General features: G+C 35.6%; 2 long non-coding RNA genes across 3 annotated transcripts in view; both read left to right on the forward strand.

Annotated features, from left to right (window-relative positions):
- LOC111729118 overlaps window positions 1-7,583 on the forward strand; it is a 48,603-nt gene that overhangs the window by 28,000 nt on the left and 13,020 nt on the right. The window lies entirely within an intron of this gene.
- Window positions 285-7,414, forward strand: LOC111729119. Its single transcript, XR_002776103.1, has 3 exons — window positions 285-2,470; window positions 4,921-5,276; window positions 6,595-7,414. It is a non-coding gene; the product is annotated as an uncharacterized LOC111729119 (long non-coding RNA).

Genomic DNA, 7,583 nt, shown 5'->3' on the forward strand with positions numbered 1-7,583 from the left:
GAGGAAAAAATAATCTCTATGTAGGGGGTGACTGTTCATAATAATATAAAAGAATAGCGAGTGTATTGGTTGCATTAAAATTTCATGAGTGAGCGTGGTTAGGGAATCAATGTCTAAAAAGGCACCTTGGGGAGAAGATGATAATGAATAAAAGGGTGAGAAATAGTGATCTGGAGAGTAGAGACTTCTAGCTTGGTAGCTGATGCGTAGATAGTATTAGAATGCAGGACCCACATGTACAGGATGGATAGTCAGTCACTCTCTCTTAGTGCCGATAGACTATGCTAACCTTCTGTAATTGGCAAAACATCTGATACTGAATCGAAAGCCCTGTGATTACCGGGCATACGTTGATTTCATCTTTCAAATCTGCGTCAATGATGTGATTAAAATATTTATAGAGTTTTTAACAGTTTTAAAATTTTTTTCTATATTATGAGAGGGATACCTATTACACGTATCATTTGAAACTATATCACTATATCCTTTGAAACTAAATCACTACAGATTTCTTGTTTTTATGTAATAGACATTTTTCAGAATTGCCTCGCAGTTTGGCTTTTTAGTGAAACGATGACTTTTGGATCTCTTTCCATATGGTACACGGAGATGCGTCCTGTTTTTTCCCGTGGCAGGAGAGTAAACAATCTTGAACCCTCTTAAAGGACGAGCTCGTTGGGTGACCGAGGACTGCGCATTAGGAAGCAGTGCTCTGATAGGTAGCACGTCTGATGCTACACAATAGCTCCACTTGGTTTGGAAAGTGAATGTTATAACCCATAATTTAAGATTTTAGGATTGTTGAACACATAACATATTATTAACTAGAAGATGAAGAAAGTGCTCTGACACGCATATCTGTATTATGTTCATTTCATGAGTACCTTTGTCTAGGTGGAAAAGCTTTTACTTTGTATTGTACGAGACATAATAATAGTTCCTCATTCTTGATATTTTAAACCTTTAAGCAGCTTTCATTGATTATGTGCTTAAATGCTTGTCAAAAACAGGTGTATTATGTTTTCTCTTTTAAATATGGAGCTTGGAAAAAAAGGTGAATTAGACAGTGGAATCGTAAGGATGTTTCATAAAAAAATAATTGAGCATTGTATTAATCTTTCCCATAAAATTAAAAGAGTCTTTGCCATGGGAGGCTATTTCTGGAGTTCCTGCATGATAGATTCTTGCGATATATTAATTTTAGATATCAGAATTAGTTTTTTGATTAATCGACCCTGGTAGACTTTTAGAATTAATTGCAAAAGGAGTGGAACTTGGTGACAATTCAGGTGAATGGGGTTTTGGCTGTTTCCATTTCACTGAATGGAAAATAGCATGCTTTATTAGAAAACCAAGTGATAAATTTATTTTCCTTGACTTTTTGTATTTTTCTTACCTTTCATATGCATCATTGAGTTAATTCTGGTAATACGAACTTTCGATGTATCATTTAATTTACATGTTCTTAGCAGCATTACTCGTCATGGCCAAAAGGTGCAAGCAACCCAAGTGTCTATCGATGGACAGATGGATAAACTAAATGTGGTGTGTACATACAGTGGAATACTATACAGCCTTAAAAAGGAAGGAAATTCAGAGAGATGCTGCAACATGGATAAGCCTTGAAAACATTTTGCTAAGTGAGAGAAATCAGTGACAACTAGGCAAATACTGTACGATTCCGCTTACGTCGAGGTAGGTGTAGTCATCAGAACCATAGAGACGAAACAGAATGGTTATTGCTGGGGACCAGAAGAGGCGGGAAATGGGAAGCGATCCTCTGATAAGTATAGAGTTTCGGTTTTGCAGGGTGAGAAAGTTCTGGACATTGCTTGTACACGGCGTGAACGTATTTAACAGTGCTGAACTGTACACTTAAAAATGGCTTAAGATGGTAAGTCTCATATGTGCATTTTACCACGATTTAAAAATTAAAACAATTATAGACTTAAAGCTTTAAAAATTTTTTCTGCATAAAAGTTTGTTTTAAGCACCGTTTAACTCTTCATTTGTATTGATGAAAGTTTTGCGTGCGTGGCGTATACTGGAATCTAATCTAGAGATTATAAGACTAGGCAGGTGTAAGGGGCTCGGTTAGAAAGAAGATGCCTATGTCATAATGGTCAGATGCAGGTTTAAAAGCATGAGCCTACCCACAACGGAAACCGTAAATCCGCCTCAGAGAAAAGAAGCAAACCACACGCTTCAGGTTACTCCCATTCATTTTTCTCAGCAATCACATGATGTGATAACACAAAGCAGTGTTAGTTCCTTTTAAGTTTGGCCGCCAAAGTCAGGTTATTTCCAACATTCTTTAATTAGCTGTTCAATTCTGAGACAAGAGTTAAGAGAAAATGTGATTAGATATGCTTGTCTGTCCGTGTCACCGGCTCTCAGCTTCCGTTCCCGGAGTGTTTAGAAGGAGTCTTAAAGAAAGATGTCAACGACAAAGCCACGTTTCTCTGCACAGGTACGTTACTTAGTTAAATACTATATGCATATACTTTATTTTCTTTAAATTACTAATAAATGTAAAGGTGAGGAGAGTATCTGATCGATCTTGGGTCAGAGATTTTATCCTATTTATTTCTGTGGCTTGAGCACCTAGCACAGCGTAGGCATATAAGAAACTTAATAAACGTTCGAGTGAGTGAATGACTAAATCATTGACTATGTACCAGTTTGTGAATTGGGATAAATAGTATTTCCATCTATAATTTTTTATTTTATTTTTTCTAGTTTCATTTTTTCCTTTTAAAAGCTCACTAAGCTTTATTTGAAGTAGTTTTCTTTTGGGTTAGGATGCCACAACAAAGAAATAAAGCTATATTTAGCAAACATTTATGTAGCGCTTACTATGTGCCTGGTAGGGTTCTCTGTAAGTCATGTAATCTCATAAAAATCTTATGAGGTAGTTATTATTCCATTTACATGAGGAAACTGAGGGACAGACAAGTTAGGGAACTTGCTCAGTTATCTGGCCAGTAAGTGTCTCAGCTGGTGTGCGAATCCATCTCTGGGTTCCAGAGTCTGTGGTAGACCTCTATACAGGCAATGTCCTATTTTTAACAAACGCCAGATCTAAAAATTACTTCCATCTCCCCGGAAGACTGCCCACCCATACTGGTGAGGCCTATCTTATTATTTACAGTAAATTTTGTTAAAATAGACAATTTTGACAGGAATGTTCACTGTACTTTTGTCAGTCTGTTTAATGAGTATGCTGTGTTACTTACTTAAAGTTATATCTACTATAAGCATGTTTGAAATATGGCTGTTAACATTTATATAGATAAAATGTGACAGCGGTAAGTGGACATTATTTCAGATGTCATGGTATATATACGTGTGACTAGCGGGATGCTTTAACCTTCTACTGGTACTGGTAAAGCATCCTTTCTGTCCGAAACATCTTTCAGGTGTCAGAGAAGAAATGGGATCAAAAGCACTGGGTTTTTAGATATCTACCTATCTGTCAGTTTTGACATCTTTGCTAGGTACCTGATGAGTTTTCAACCTCGTAATGGCCTTGGTCTTCCAGGCACCCAAGGAATTGAAGTGTTTCTTTTCCTTCCCCGATTCTGTGACCCAGGGAAGAGCCCTAACGATTCAGGCTCTGGTCTCTTTTGAGTTTGATATTTTACAAATTAAGGCTCTTAATTCGTATTTTATTTCTGGCTGTATGCAGTCCTTCTTGAAAGCCTTTTGGGATATTTCTTAGTACTTTGGTGGTTTAAAGTCCCCAAATAGCCTGAATTTTTCAATTATAAAATGTCTAAATTCACTGCGACGTCCCTTAAACAAAACCTGTCATTGAAAAAAGGAGGGAGGTGGCCAGGAATCCTCTGTTGTTTTCAGATGGAGCTGCAGCAAAAGGGTTAAAAATGGTCGGAGCACTATTTGTCTTTTCAAGTGTTACTGTTTTAGAGCGAGAATAATAACTACTGTTTAAAAACCTTTATGTCTTCCTTCTTTTCCCCAATAAGTATTACTTTTACAAATACAGTGTCTGGCAGAAATTGCTATATGTTACAGATTAAAAACAGCAAGCAATAGTGACCGTTTTCTAGAATATTAGTATTTTCCAAAGTATGTTCTAGTTTCAGGAGATGATCTGCTGGAATATGGTGTTGTCATCAGACTGAGGGACAGTTGCATAAGTACCCCATACACACACAGACACACGTGTCACACTCAGGCTTCGAGGAGCCACGATGTACAGCCATGTATTAACGACACCGAGAAGTCTTGTAATAATAGAAACTGGTTTAGCTTTGTTTGGCTCAACATTTCTCATATTTATTTGAACCCAGGACCATTTTCCCCTTAGTATCAGTTGGTTGTCTGATGCCCTTTGGGAAATAATGCGTACAGTACAACAATATAACAGTAAATTATTTTGATGAGGTTTCAGAATAATGGCACATCAAAAAATCGATCATTATTATTTTACTCATAGTTAATAAATGAATTTTTGGAAATAGCATTTAGAAGTTGTTAGAAATTTAAGGTACAATGAATTTTCCTTGAATTTATTATACACTATAGTCCCTTGCATTTATAGACTTATTACTTAAAAATACTTTCAATCTCTCTACTTGATATATAACGACAAACTTCATTAATCCCCAACTAATCGGGGAAGTTATGCAAATCCAAAGTAGCATTAAAAAATACGGAATGGTTTTTAAAGAAATGCAATATTATCACTGTAAATACTTCATCTAAAATTATACTAAGAAAACATTCTCAAGTGGAAGATTTTGGGTGGAAATTCTTTAAAGAATCAACAGTGAGTTGTAATTAGTTCAGGTGCAAATATATAGGAACTTCTGAAATACTGAGATTATTTTAAAACATTTCTTTCAAAAGTGTGAGCTTTTATAACATGACTCTCATTTATCCTATTTGCTTGCTAAGCCATTTCTTTATAGATGAATCTGTTGCATCTTCTTAATATGGTATGCCTTATAAAACCTTGGTTATTGAGTGAGCTGTATCCTGATCAAGAGTAGAACAGAACATGGAAAAAAAGCAAAAGAGAAACCTCTAATGATGAACAAGGACAAAATTTTCTTTTGAGCGGTGATAAAAATAACAGACGAGAACCAAGACTTGACTATTACGGCTAAAAGGAGTGATTAATAACTGATAAACCAAAAGGAAAGGCATATGCTCGTTGAGTTCTGTCAAAGTCCAGATCGAAGGCCACGTGTTGAATCACAATAGCAATCAGAAAACGAGAGAGAGAAATGAGATGATGCCAGAAAAGAGAGGTGAGCTTCACAGCGGTGATTGTAGCAGCCGGGATGGGCAGGTGTGGGGGAGGTGTGGAAGCAGGTGCTACTGCTCAGAAGAGTCAGCAGCACAAGCAGGTACATGGTGTCACCATCGGTTGCTCCTGAAGATCCTGGTGTAGTGCAGCCCCACCAAGAAGTGGTGTTGGGGCTAAGACACCTGTCGAATTGCAGTTCTTGCTAAACGTTCGTCTCTGGAATATCTCCCATGTAGCCCATTCTCTGCTCTTTGTTTTCATATAATTAAAATAGCACGTGCACATTTGTTTTCTCAAATTTTGTCATATCCGTGGTTCTTACTAGGCTGTAATAGATCTGATACGTTGAGATTTTTTTCTGACTGTTTTTTACTTCCTTTGATACTTTATATTTCTGTGGCATAAGAAAGTATAGTCAAGCATAGTGGTATCCCCTACTTTACAGGAATGAGGAGATCAAGGTGAAGGTTAAGTGGCTTATGTAAGGAATGAAGGGAAGGAGGCTCTCAAGAGGAGCTTAGAAACCAGGAGTTTGGTATTTTTATTGGGAATAAAACGTAATGGCTGATTGAGCAGGCTTTCTGAATTTAACTTTTTCAGTGCTTGATTCTGCACTTCAGTATTAAATCTTTCAAGTGTTATCTGTATGCTGCTGACTAATCTGCCATTTGTTATATAATGGATGGATGATCCAGCCTTTTCTTTTAAGAAAATCCTGGATGTATTAGGTCGTTAAAACAAATTCTAACATTTGGTGCTCATTAGTGTAACCGAAACAAAAACATTTTAATGGTTGATCCCAGAATATTTTGAAGTTAGTGTAACTTTTGCTGGAAAAGTATTTAAGCTACAGTATCAATTGCAAATAGGCTGTGAGCCAATTTTCAAAGCTGTTTCTAAGTAAGACATTGAGTTTTTCAGTATTCAAAAAAATAATGTGGCAGTGAAGCAGAATGAAGCAATTATAGTGGGATTTGTATTGATAATTGTGTTTCTAAGTGAGTTTCGAGATATTGTGAAACGGTTTAAAGGAATTCCCCAGCGTGTGCAACAATTGCTTTGTTTTAATTGTAGACCATGAAAGAGGTATTTTGAATACAAAGGGTGGGAGTATCTAGACAACCATTAAAACTTCAAACTCAGTATATTTAGAGTTTATAACGAAGTGACCTACCTAAAAATGGGATGCTTCAGCTATTCGACTGGACAGTTCAGGAAAACTGCTCATTATCGTTTATCTATTAAGGTAAGATGATGACTTTCTGTAATCTAGCAATTAAAGAGGTAAAATCTTAAGATGCTTGTCGCTTGTTTTTCAGCTGGGCAACGGAATTTGGCAAAGAGGAATTTTCTTTTAAAGAATGCTCTAACTTCCTTTGCTTGTGGTAAATGCAGAAGAGAGGTCCAGTTAAATATTACTAATGCGATTTGCGAGTTGGAAATTGATTCTGCCCTTCATTTGTCAATTTGTCATCCCGAGGCAGGGAGAGAAATGGAAGACAGTAATTAGGTTTGTAGTAAATACAATCTAGTGGTTTATTCGTGTGTTTTGACATTTAACCATAGACACTATTGCCTGCAAGAACTTTCAAAAAAAAAAAAAATTCTCAGGGTAAGTATGTTTTATTCAAAGTTATTTTAATTTGTCTAATTTTTTTAACATGAAGACCTAAAAATTATATAACTATCAGGTCTGTTTTTAATAAGCGTTTTTGAAATATTATGTAGATTTGCAGTGTTATTTATATTGGGATGACAAACAATTCTTAACACAGACCTTTACGAGTTTCTGGTTATTTGAACAATATGTTTAAGTCGTTTTGAGTTATTTTGATTATGACCGTGAACTGATTTGTTTTCGTGCATGTATTTATGTGTTTTGACTTTATCTGGACCTCAACTAGATAGTTTAATGACAGTTCTGTAGTAGCATAATTTTGAAGGCTTACCCTTCACTTTGTCACACTCTGATACATAACTTTTTGAGTAGAAATACGTTTCGGGGTACAGTGTTTGGAAATGTATGAATCATGAATCACTTGACATGCTTCAGTATTCAGAATAATTTAAAGTGAAACCGAATTTTCAGCAACTGTCCTTTATTAAATATCTGCTATTTTTACTAAAGTAAAATGTAAAATTGTCAGATTTATTTCATTGAATATTTTGAAAGTGTATTTCAAATGTTGGTATCCGACCAGCTTAATATGTAATTTTGAAGAAAATTTAATTTAGTTGAAAATAAGTTAAAAATTTTTAGTTTATTAACTCGTTTTCTATTTGTTTTGGTTTATTATTATTATTATTA

The sequence above is a fragment of the Pteropus vampyrus genome, unplaced genomic scaffold (genome assembly GCF_000151845.1).
Source record: "Pteropus vampyrus isolate Shadow unplaced genomic scaffold, Pvam_2.0 Scaffold248, whole genome shotgun sequence".
Lineage (NCBI taxonomy): Eukaryota > Metazoa > Chordata > Mammalia > Chiroptera > Pteropodidae > Pteropus > Pteropus vampyrus.